Consider the following 13,614-nt stretch of genomic DNA (forward strand, 5'->3'; position numbering starts at 1 on the left):
TTTCTGTTGCTGTCCTGGTGCACATGGTGAGTTATTAGCAGCTAATATTTTTCCTGCCATTATTAACATGACACTTTCAAATGAGCCTCTCTAAAAATTGAACTTGCAACCTCGTATTGGAGGGGTTCCTTCCCAGTCAAAATTTAGATGATAAAGAACATCCTGTGGCTTATGTCACTATACAACTTAAAAAGCCAGAACAGAAATGTCACTTGACAGGAAAGGAGATGCTAGCAGAGGGTACTGTAAACAACAGGTAAAAATGTATCTGAATGGGAGGAGGCACAAGCAATTGACGTGGACTGTCAGGCCTTAGTTTTTGATGCATGACCGCTTGCTCTACAAATCAACAAAATGCAGATCACCCTTCATAGCCCCAGCAGCATTCAGGGTCAAAGTTTTGCAACAAGTGCCAAGTGCATGACAACATGATAGAAGATCGTGACAGTCACAGAAGTACAGATAGCAGAGCTGCTGAAAAATATTGGTGGAAAGAAGGGAATGTGATGTGAAAGAGTATGTAAGAAATTGTATGCTTTGTGCACATAGTGCTTATCTTAGCCACCGAAAAATTCCATTGCAAAGTTTGCCAGAAATGAACAAACGATTGGAGATGATTGGATTGGATGTCTTAGAACCAGTTAATAGAACTCCTGATGGGAAGAAGTACATATCACCAATAATATTTCCCAATATACTGAAACAGTAGCAATCCCAGACCAGCAAGCTAACACAGTAGTACAAGCCATGGTAAATAAATGGAACCTTAATTTTGGAGTACCGATTAGCACACAACAGACCAAGGTATGAATTTTATATTAAATCTAATGAAACAATTGTATTGTCTACTTCATTTTCGCAATTTAAGACCAAGTCCTTTCCATACACAAGCAAATGGACTAACAGAAAGGGTTCACAGGACGATTTACAAAATGTTATGCCACTATTTTAACAGCCAGCACAATGACTGGGACATGTAGCTAGCATTTATAATTTCTACAACTCTTAAGTTCATAGCAGTATTCGTGTTTTAAAATACAAGCTGGTATATGTCAGAAAAAAGCAGTTTCCTTTTGACATGATAAAATCCAAGCTTGGAGCTAAAAACAACTCAGTAAAAGAATTCACAAAATGCTTATGTGAAGTTTGGCAAAGAGTAAAATGAGCTGATACAAAAGCTTCTTAATGTCAGGAACAGATGAGATCACAATACACAGTTGATTAGTGGGTATTATTAAAAAACCTCATATTTTTTTTAAAAAAAGGCAAAACCAAAAGTTTTTACTCAAGTACCACAGTTCATACCAAGTCACTGAAATGACATTGCCAGTAAATGTTAAGTCCCATCTGGAAGCGGCAGATGCTAGCGATAGCCAATGACAGACAACCACTGAGGTATGGGGCGTGACCCACTGAAATGCCCAGTGCATTTGATTACTATGTCGTGCACCTACATGAAGGAAAGACGAAGTTGGGTGAAGACATACAAATTTTTCATTTTCTGTACAATGTCCTCTTTCACATATTTCATTATTCATGTTTTCTGATTTCACCATAAACAGATTTCATAACTACCATTCATGATTGTTCACTATCTCCTAACACATTCAGATAGTTAAGTGAGACAAAAATTTAAAATGTGATACGGTAGCAGGTACAAGAAAACAGTAAGAACACAAGGTCTTGGGAGAAGGGATGAAAGTGGAAGCCACCTGATAGAGCATAATGTAATCATTGCCAGTACCTTGCTTGAAAGAATAATACATATTTGGAACAGAGTCTTCGAAACCAGATTTTAAATTGTAAGACAGTTCCCAGTGCAGACGCAAACTGACAATAATTTATTGGTTATGAGCTGCAGTTTACAACTAAGGAGACAGTAAACAGTAGCAAATTAAGGAGATGGAACTTGAATAAGTCAAGACCCACAGTTTTTCGATACCATAATGCAACAACTGACTGAAACAGGTAAAGGAATCTGTTAGAATATGAATGGATATCTTAGAGAGAAGAAGTGGTGAATGCAGCAGAGTATGTGAACGTGAAAAAGGTGCAGTAGAAATCGTTGGGTAAAACGTGATATATTAAATTTAATTGACAAGAGGGAAAAATATAAAAATGGAACAAATAAAGTAGAAGTAGAAATGTCTAAACATGACGCTTACAGAGAGTTCAAAGTTGCAACACTATTTTGCACTTGGAAAACATAGGAGAATGAAAATGAGAAAGAAGAAAGAAAACTTTGCTCAAAGGAGAAGCAATTGTCAAGAATTCATTTGGCAAGCCTGAACTAGGCAAATAAGAGAAGTCTAGAAAGTGACAGGAATATGTAGAGAGGAGAGGGGGAGGGGTTATACAAACTAACATAAGCACAATGTTAGATTCCTGTGAAATGTCTGAACACGCAAGGCAATACTGATCCTACCACTTAGCTAAGTAGACAGACTGAAGAACTGCAAAACTATGTTTATAGCATTTGCATGTTTAGAGAAAGCTTTTGATAATCTTAATTGAAAAAGATTCTTTGAAGCTCTGGAGATGTCACAGATAAAACACAGGGACACAATATTATCTACAACTTGTACAGAAACCAAACTGCATTTCTAAGACTTCAATGATTTGAAAGGGAAACAGTAACTGAAAAGGCAGAAGTAGAGAGGATATAAAATGAAGACTGTCAATAGCAAGAAAAGCATTCTGAAAAAGAAAATTTGTTCACATGGAATAGAAATTCTAATGGTTGGGTACTATTTTACAAAGGTATTTGTGTGGAGTGTAGTCTTGTATGTAAGTGAAACGTAGACAATGAACAGTTCTTTCAAGAAGACAATGGACGCTTTCAAAACGTCGTGATACATAAGAATGCTGAGGATTAGATACAAGGATCGCGTAACTAAAGAAGAGATACGGAATTAAAGAGAGAAGGAAGAGGAAATTATGCCACAACTTGACTACAAGAGCGGTTAGTTGACAGGACATATTATGAGGTATCAAAGAATCGTCAGTTTGGTAATGGAGGATAAATGGTAGAGTGAGACCAAGGAGCCGGCTGGTGTGGCCGAACGGTTCTAGGCACTTCAGTCTGGAACCGCGTGGCCGCTACGGCCACAGGTTTGAATCCTGCCTCGGGCATGGATGTGTGTGATGTCCTTAGGTTAGTTAGGTTTAAGTAGCTCTAAGTTCTGGGGGACTGATCTCAGATGTAAAATCCCATAGTGCTCAGAGCCATTTGAACCATCTGAGACCAAGGCTTACCAATGGTAAGCAAATATGGAATCGGCAATTGGACTATAACGCCTAAAGTGGTCACTGTGAAAGCGATTATTATGACTGGTCCTTCATAACTACTTGCAAGACTGTGATCAGTGAGACTTAATGGATATTGAAAATGATTCACATAATATTATATTTGGTGCTTTATGCCAAGGTGTTTGACACAAAGAATCGATGGAATGTAAAATCTTTTGGTAAAAAAACCTTTCAAACACTGTCTGACTACTACTGCATTCACTTTCAACTATCACTGGCTAGCCACACACACACACATACAGATATGAGAGAACAGAAATACACAAACATTAGTTTTCAGCATATAATACTTTAGGTTGGCAACATATACACAAACAAACCAAATAGGAAGGGACATAAGATGAAAACACTGTAGTTACGACTTTAAATCAGAGTTTTCGGTAAAATGTCTGCAGCTGGTGACAGAAGAGAAAAGAGCGAACATGAAAATGTGCTTATGTTCCATAAGCTAAGTTTTAGTTCAACCTCCACCATGTGAACAGATGAGGGGAAGCGCAGATGTTCTCCAAAAACTCGATTAACTGTAAGTAATCAGTTATTCACGTAAAAAAAGATGTGAACTGTTTTATAATCTGCAAGTATCGCGTATTAAAACAAAACTGTATCATTCTAGATTCCACCGAAGATGCCTTAAAGTAAAAAGCAAAATGCGTCTTGAACAAGTAAAGTACACTGGAGCAAGAAAAAAACGTTTGTTACTTACCGAAGGACATAATCAATAGCTGTAGATACTTACCAAATTACATCTTATGACATACCAGCAAATTAGTTTCGGTTTAACCTCTGTAAGTCTGTATAGAATAATGTAAATATTAACGTGTTCCATGTCACTGTAATTCTCATTCCACGAGCTATTAAATGCCATTTATAAAAAATCATCTATCCATTCTGAAAAACTGTTGGTACTTTCATATCACGGTAGATAAATAGATTTTGGATATTTATCATGCGACGAAATACATGTCTTTATACAAGTTATCGTTTGCAAAAGAAAAACAAGTTTCGATTTCTTGAACCATTTACGAAATTTGCGGTTGATACAGCCACATGGTTTACGACAAGCAGCACAAAGTATCGGTTGCATCAAAGGCAACCTGCGCGCAGTCACCGCACAGTCCGTCCGCCGACGTATCTTCTCGAGAACGGTGATAGCTGTCGTTCTGCTCTCAGCTTTAAAAACAATTTAGATATGTTGACTAAATTTCATACGCAATAATGTATTACCTAAAACGAATTGTACGCGAAGTCCACACAATGCGTTTTTACCTCTGCACACTCATTAAAATTTCGTGTAATCGTTCATGTAAACGCGATACAGCAAGTAACCACGACGAATAACGAAGACAAATTTGGTCCTTTATCGAGAGAAGATATCAGGCTGTAACATACACAAGAATCAAATTTTCCTACTGAATAGTTTCCTGGAAATTTGAAAAGGGAAATGGATAGGTTAAAGTTAGATATAGTGGGAATTAGTGAAGTTCGGTGGCAGGAGGAACAAGACTTTTGGTCAGGTGATTACAGGGTTATAAATACAAAATCAAATAGGGGTAATGCAGGAGTAGGTTTAATAATGAATAAAAAAATAGGAGTGCGGGTTAGCTACTACAAACAGCATAGTGAACGCATTATTGTGGCCAAGATAGACACAAAGCCCATGCCTACTACAGTAGTACAAGTTTATATGCCAACTAGCTCTGCAGATGATGAAGAAATAGATGAAATGTATGACGAGATAAAAGAAATTATTCAGGTAGTGAAGGGAGACGAAAATTTAATAGTCATGGGTGACTGGAATTCGTCAGTAGGAAAAGGGAGAGAAGGAAACATAGTAGGTGAATATGGATTGGGGGGAAGGAATGAAAGAGGAAGCCGCCTTGTAGAATTTTGCACAGAGCATAACTTAATCATAGCTAACACTTGGTTCAAGAATCATGAAAGGAGGCTGTATACATGGAAGAAGCCTGGAGATACTGACAGGTTTCAGATAGATTATATAATGGTAAGACAGAGATTTAGGAACCAGGTTTTAAATTGTAAGACATTTCCTGGGGCAGATGTGGATTCTGACCACAATCTATTGGTTATGAACTGCAGATTGAAACTGAAGAAACTGCAAAAAGGTGGGAATTTAAGGAGATGGGACCTGGATAAACTGAAAGAACCAGAGGTTGTACAGAGTTTCAGGGAGAGCATAAGGGAACAATTGACAGGAATGGGGGAAAGAAATACAGTAGAAGAAGAATGGGTAGCTCTGAGGGATGAAGTGGTGAAGGCAGCAGACGATCAAGTAGGTAAAAAGACGAGGGCTAATAGAAATCCTTGGGTAGCAGAAGAAATATTGAATTTAATTGATGAAAGGAGAAAATATAAAAATGCAGTAAATGAAGCAGGCAAAAAGGAATACAAACGTCTCAAAAATGAAATCGACAGGAAGTGCAAAATGGCTAAGCAGGGATGGCTAGAGGACAAATGTAAGGATGTAGAGGCCTGTCTCACTAGGGGTAAGATAGATACTGCCTACAGGAAAATTAAAGAGACCTTTGGAGAGAAGAGAACCACTTGTATGAATATCAAGAGCTCAGATGGCAACCCAGTTCTAAGCAAAGAAGGGAAGGCAGAAAGGTGGAAGGAGTATATAGAGGGTTTATACAAGGGCGATGTACTTGAGGACAATATTATGGAAATGGAAGAGGATGTAGATGAAGACGAAATGGGAGATAAGATACTGCGTGAAGAGTTTGACAGCGCACTGAAAGACCTGAGTCGAAACAAGGCCCCGGGAGTAGACAACATTCCATTAGAACTACTGATGGCCTCGGGAGAGCCAGTCATGACAAAACTCTACCATCTGGTGAGCACGATGTATGAGACAGGCGAAATACCCTCAGACTTCAAGAAGAATATAATAATTCCAATCCCAAAGAAAGCAGGTGTTGACAGATGTGAAAATTACCGAACTATCAGTTTAATAAGTCACAGCTGCAAAATACTAACGCGAATTCTTTACAGACGAGTGGAAAAACTGGTAGAAGCCGACCTCGGAGAAGATCAGTATGGATTCCGTAGAAATGTTGGAACACGTGAGGCAATACTGACCTTACGACTTATCTTGGAACAAAGATTAAGAAAAGGCAAACCTACGTTTCTAGCATTTGTAGACTTAGAGAAAGCTTTTGACAATGTTGACTGGAATACTCTCTTTCAAATTCTAAAGGTGGCAGGGGTAAAATACAGGGAGCGAAAGGCTATTTACAATTTGTACAGAAACCAGATGGCAGTTATAAGAGTCGAGGGGCATGAAAGGGAAGCAGTGGTTGGGAAGGGAGTGAGACAGGGTTGTAGCCTCTCCCCGATGTTATTCAATCTGTATATTGAGCAAGCAGTAAAGGAAACAAAAGAAAAATTCGGAGTAGGTATTAAAATTCATGGAGAAGAAGTAAAAACTTTGAGGTTCGCCGATGACATTGTAATTCTGTCAGAGACAGCAAAGGACTTGGAAGAGCAGTTGAACGGAATGGACAGTGTCTTGAAACGAGGATATAAGATGAACATCAACAAAAGCAAAACGAGGATAATGGAATGTAGTCAAATTAAGTCGGGTGATGCTGAGGGAATTAGATTAGGAAATGAGACACTTAAAGTAGTAAAGGAGTTTTGCTATTTAGGGAGTAAAATAACCGATGATGGTCGAAGTAGAGAGGATATAAAATGTAGACTGGCAATGGCAAGGAAAGCGTTTTTGAAGAAGAGGAATTTGTTAACATCGAGTATAGATTTAGGTGTCAGGAAGTCGTTTCTGAAAGTATTTGTATGGAGTGTAGCCATGTATGGAAGTGAGACATGGACGATAACTAGTTTGGATAAGAAGAGAATAGAAGCTTTCGAAATGTGGTGCTACAGAAGAATGCTGAAGATAAGGTGGGTAGATCACGTAACTAATGAGGAGGTATTGGGTAGGATTGGGGAGAAGAGAAGTTTGTGGCACAACTTGACAAGAAGAAGTGATCGGTTGGTAGGACATGTTTTGAGGCATCAAGGGATAACAAATTTAGCATTGGAGGGCAGCGTGGAGGGTAAAAATCGTAGAGGGAGACCAAGAGATGAATACACTAAGCAGATTCAGAAGGATGTAGGTTGCAGTAGGTACTGGGAGATGAAGAAGCTTGCACAGGATAGAGTAGCATGGAGAGCTGCATCAAACCAGTCTCAGGACTGAAGACCACAACAACAACAGTTTCCTGGAAATAGGATGATAAGTATTTCATAGCTGCCGCCGCCTCCGCACCAGCGGTTCGGCAAAGTTCGTGTGGCCCGGGGTTCCAAACCTGACGTCACGCTGAGCGCGGACCTGGAGCCCGGCAGCGACAGCGGTTCGACATGGTCAAACTGCGACGTAGACCTCTCTGTGTCGCGCCGCTGAGAGCGTTTCCATGGCAGTCAGGCCGTTGCCGCGCGGTTTTGACGCGCGGCAGCCCTAGTGTGAACCGGCCTCTGAGAAAAATGCGTGCTGCCGGAGTGTGCTGCACCTGTCAGCAGGTGGCGAGAATGCTAGGCCTATTCGGAGCAGAATTTGCCTTCCTGAACAGCAAGCTGGCCGATTAGCGATTTTTCTCAAACGATTTTAAAGACTCTGCGGTATGAACTCTGATTCTCGCACCTCTTATAGCTTATTTCTTCAGCTTCATGATGAACTGTCCATCATATCGCTAGTGGTCATAGTTATTGTGATACTTCGATGGTGGTGGTGGTTAGTGTTTAACGTCCCGTCGACAACGAGGTCATTAGAGACGGAGCGCAAGCTCGGGTTAGGGAAGGATTGGGAAGGAAATCGGCCGTGCCCTTTCAAAGGAACCATCCCGGCATTTGCCTGAAACGATTTAGGGAAATCACGGAAAACCTAAATCAGGATGGCCGGAGACAGGATTGAACCGTCGTCCTCCCGAATGCGAGTCCAGTGTGGATACTTCGATATTAAGTAAACTACTGTACGAAATTCTTAAAGTTTGCAGTGAAAAATAAGGGTCTCTATGAATTTGCCTTTGGTTCTTGGTACGTCATATGCCGCTGCTATCAAATGTAGATAACATACTGAATTATTCTTTAAACTTGGAAGGCTATCGCATCTGTCTCCAGTCTCGAGAAAATGGAATGTATGTGAAGAGTGCTCTGTCATGAACACAAGCCCCAGTGAAATATTCACGAATCCCTTGCAGCTCATAAATGGTCAGAGATAATGAAACAAGATTTTGCCAAATAACAGCAAGCAAAGAGGAAAGTATTTTGTCATATGATTAATATGTGAAACTTTCATAACTACCGCGATATTCAAGCAACTACAGATCAGTTTCAAAGAAATGTAATGTTTAAGGACCATTGACAGTTGGTGAAACGAGAATAGCTGTAGGTTTTGCAAGTGAAGAAGTTACACTCTGATTTTTGTACTGAGAATGGGCTTTTTCATAAAGTATTGACCTTTCTTGCCCTCAGTTGCTAATTTAATATTGTACTGTTTCAGGATTCAGTAAAAATTTCTTTTTCAACTGATTTTTGGCAAAAGAGGCAGATTTTAACATGGCAACAAGAGAAGTTATGTATTACTCATAACTTGTCAAGAGTCCTTCATGAATCCCCTCTCCTCAGCTACCTTCTTGGTATGGCTGACAACTCGAGACCAGACCTGAACAGTAACATTTGCAATGATTTCTTTTGTCAGCATTTCAACCTCACTGAGCGTAAATTTCTTGCTGTGTTTTGCCACATTACTTTTCAGCTATAAGGCCCGTGTATCCTCAGTTGGATTTAAATGAGCGTGATATGGAGAGGGCCTGATTAAACTACATAGTTTAGCGTTAGCTAGTTCGTTGACCTGGTAGCGTGGAGTGCTCGGCTTGTACAGCACAAATTCCATTAACTCTCCCTTATACATGCTACATTCAACTTTATCCAATGGAACATTTCTTTCTATCCAGAGTAAAATATCCGCTTTCATCCACAGCATTATTGTCCATTATTATTGTCGAATTCGGAGGAATATTTTGCAGCAGATCATTCTCTTCGCAGCTAGTAACCGTGTTCTTGGACGACAAATTTTACTGCGAAACTGTTGTTCAGACATGCTCCACTGTTGTTATTAATGCAACGCCAAACTGCTGGCGGAGTGATACGGAAAGCGGCTCGCCTGTGCAATGGAGTCACGTCCGCTCCCGTGAGCCCAACGTTAAAAGTCGCGCATAATTTTAAACGCACTATAATTATTAACTTAAGCACAATGTTCAATGTCAGTCCTTTGAAATTACGAATAGGGAAAAAGTACAAATGAAAGAGGGTAGAAATCACTTCATTATAATCGTGCACATTACAGAAAGAACACTGTTCAGTTAAAAAATTTGGCGAGCATTATTTACAGAATAAACACATACGACAGCATGCATGCCAGCTTAAAATTATGTCTTGGGAGGCTGTGGCGAGCTGGCTAGTTTTTATCTTGCAACTGGATTCCGTCGTGTCCACATTACCATGTGATGTGATAGTTAAACTGCAGTATTGTACAGTGCTTGTGTAAATGGTGGTGTAATGACACACAGACTGCAACAGTCGTTGCACATTATAAAGAAATATGTTTGAATTGTTGCACTGTAGGACTCATTTGTTCATCGAACCACTTTCACAACTTATATCTTTCTGTACGAGCTCTGATTTCTCTTAATTTTTCGTAGTGGTCGTTTCTCCCTATGTAGGTCGGTGTCAAAAAAATATTTTCGCATTCGGAAGAGAAAGTTAGTGATTGGAATTTCTTGAGAAGATTCTTTTAATGAAGTCCAGCCCAAAACCTGTATCATACTCTCTCCCATATTTCGCGACAATACAAAACGTGCTGCCCTTATTTGAACTTTTTCTGTGTACTCCGTCAGTCCTATCTGGTAAGGATCCCAAACCGCACAGCAGTATTCTAAAAGAGGACGGACAAGCATAGTGTAGGCAGTCTCCTTAGTAGATCTATTACATTTTCTAAGTGTCCTGCCAATAAAACGCAGTCTTTGGTTAGCCTTCCCCACAACATTTTCTGCGTGTTCCTTCCAATTTTAGCTGTTCGTAATTGTAATTTCTAGGTATTTGGTTGAATTTATGGCATTTAGATTTGATTGATTTATTGTGTAACCGAAGTTTAACGAATTCGTTTTAGCACTCATGTGAATGACCTCACACTTCTCGTTATTTAGGGTCAGCTGCCAATTTTCGCACTAGTCTGATATCTTTTCTAAATCGTTTATCAATTTGTGTTGATCTTCTGATGACTTTATTAGTCGATAAATGACAGTGTCATCTGCAAACAACCTAAGAGGGCTGCTCAGATTTTTCCCCAAATATTTATATAGATAAGGAACAGCAAAGGGTCTATAACACTACCTTGGGGAACGCCAAAAATCACTTCTGTTTTACTGATGTCTTTCCGTCAATTACTACGAACTGTGACCTTGTGGGGCGGCGGGTGCAATAATAGAATAAATGTTTTGTATTTATCCTGTTTGCCGTTCTCAACACTGGCTCTCTAACTACAATATTGGCAACCAGAAAGTGATTAGCAAAACGTGAAGCCTGTAATGAGAATTCCTAGTCCCCACTTCATCTGAGAAATACACTTATAGCTACAGCTTATAGCTCTGAGGAATTAGGAGATTGTCTGGGATTCATAATAAAAAACGATTCTGTCTAAAATGTTCACTATATTCTGAAAGTCACAGACCAAAAAAGGATCCACACAATCCAGCTACCAGAGCAGTTCAGAGTCTAATGCGCTGATGCAACTATAACTGTCCAAATTAAATGTTTAAGTGAATGCTCGCCATAATTTGATGATAATGTTCATCAAACGCCAGGCTAAATAATGGTAGAATGTTTGTCCCACGGCGGCACATGAAAATACGACATACGCAAACTGAAGATAGATCATTAAAGTCATCCCAGAATTAACACTTCACTCGAAAATGATTTCATGGTTACGCGTATCCTGAGTAACTTATTACGGCATCCAAGGCTGTTTATAGCAATTATACCGACCCGACGCGACTCCCGGCACAGATAGTGCGCTAATCAGCATCTGGAGTGAACTGGGGCCATACTTCCTCGCGCAGCGTTCTTATATATAAAGCCGCAGTGCGGCCGGCTAAGGGAACGCCTGATCAAATCTCCTCTCCCGACTAGCCGCTGGGTTAGTAATGCACCAATTTAAGTTATCGAATAAATCATTGCTTCCTTTGCTGATGGCCAATGAAGCTCTCAATTTAAATGCGCAATCAGCACACAGGTAAGTAATCATAATAAATGTCTGACGTGGCTAAGTCAAATATTTTGGGCGAGATAATTAATTTAATTACACTACACGCAGTAGATGAGCTCTGAACTTGCCCTTTGGAGATACGCTATCGCTATAGTTTTATAGTTATTCAGTTGAAACTTCTCACATCTTTATGATTATAGCGGATCTCCATTCTACTTAAATTTAAACATCCTAGCTTTATTTATTCGCCTACTTAATCTATCTTGCTTCCTTAATTTCTAAGACAAAAACCAGAAAATCATGCATTTCAACTAAAATTTTAATTTTTGAGACCCAGAATACTGTTTCTACTAAATTATTATACAAAAGGAATCTAAATATAAATTTTTAAGTTTCTAGCTCTTTTCTGTTGCGCCAATGATTTTTACAGAAAAACATCCAAATTTTGAAAATGGTTAAAGTTGTTGAACTGATATCCAGCACATATTGATTTAGTATTACTCCTGATATGCTAGAAACGTTTCAGGTTATTTACTTCATTTTTTAAAGTATTGCGCAACATTTATGACGTCTGAGCTAGTTACAGTGGACTGGCTGGCACACAATGGAAAGGCTGATGTGAATTTTATGAGGCGTGAGTAGGCTGCTTCCCTACAACCTCTCTGACAGAAAATCACAAATCCAGTCACATAACTGAGACGATATTCCGTAAGCACGCAATTTCACTACAAGCCACTTGTGTGGTACAGTGTCAAGAGCCTTCTGGAAATCCAGAAATACGGAATCGATCTGAAATCCCTTGTCAATAGCACTCAACACTTCATGTGAATAAAGAGCTAGTTGTCTTTCACAAAAACAATGTTTTTTACACCCATGTTGACTGAGTGTCAATAGACGGTTTTCTTCGAGGTAATCCATGTTTGAACACAATATATGTTCCAAAATTCTGCTGCATATCGACATTAATGATATGGGCCTGTAATTCAGTGGATTACTCCTACTACCTTTCCTAAATATTGGTGTGACCTGTGCAACTTTCCAGTCTTTGGGTAGGGATCTTTCGACGAGTGAATGGTTGTTTAGGATTGTTAAGTATGGAGCTAACACATCAGCATACTGAGAAAGGAACCTAATTAGTATACAATCTGGACAAGAAGACTTGCTTTTTGGTTTAAGTTGCTTCACTACTCCGAGGATATTTACTTCTACGTTACTCATGTTGACAGCTGTTCTTGATTAGAATTCCTGAATATTTACTTCGTCTTCTTTTGTGAAGGCATTTCGGAAGGCTGTGTTTAGTAACTCTGGTTTGGCAGCACTGTCTTCGATAGTATCTCCATTGCTATCGCGCAGAGAAGGCATTGATTGTTTCTTACCGCTAACATACTTCACATATGACCTTAATCGCTTTGGATTATCTGCGAGGTTATGAGACAAAGTTTCATTGTGGAAACGGTTTCAAGCGTCTCGCATTGAAGTCCACACTAAATTTCGAGCTTCTGTAAAAGTTCGCCAATCTTGGGGATTTTGCTTCTGTTTAAATTTGGCATGTTTGTTTCGCTGTTTCTGCAACAGTGTTCTGACTCGTTTTGTGTACCAAGGGGATCAGCTCCTTGCCGGCCGCGGTGGTCTCGCGGTTCTAGGTGTGCAGTCCGGAACCGTGCGACTGCTACGGTCGCAGGTTCGAATCCTGCCTCGGGCATGGATGTGTGTGATGTCCTTAGGTTAGTTAGGTTTAAGTAGTTCTAAGTTCTAGGGGACTGATGACCACAGCAGTTGAGTCCCATAGTGCTCAGAGCCATTTGAACCATTTTTTTTTTTGGATCAGCTCCATCGTTTGTTAATTTATTTGGTATAAATCTTTCAATTGCTGCGCAAACTATTTCTTTGAATTCAAGCCACATCTGGTCTATACTTACATTGCTAATTTCGAAGGAGTGGAGATTGTCTCACAGCAAGTCGTCAAGTGAATTTTTATCTGCTTTTTTGAATAGGTATATTTTTCGTTTATTCTTGGAGGATTT

The 13,614-nt window shown here is 39.5% G+C and overlaps 1 protein-coding gene across 1 annotated transcript in view; it reads right to left on the reverse strand.

Moving 5' to 3' along the window:
* LOC126263238 (synaptic vesicle glycoprotein 2B-like) overlaps positions 1–13,614 on the reverse strand; it is a 340,497-nt gene that overhangs the window by 278,801 nt on the left and 48,082 nt on the right. The window lies entirely within an intron of this gene.

Source organism: Schistocerca nitens, chromosome 6 (genome assembly GCF_023898315.1).
Source record: "Schistocerca nitens isolate TAMUIC-IGC-003100 chromosome 6, iqSchNite1.1, whole genome shotgun sequence".
NCBI lineage: Eukaryota > Metazoa > Arthropoda > Insecta > Orthoptera > Acrididae > Schistocerca > Schistocerca nitens.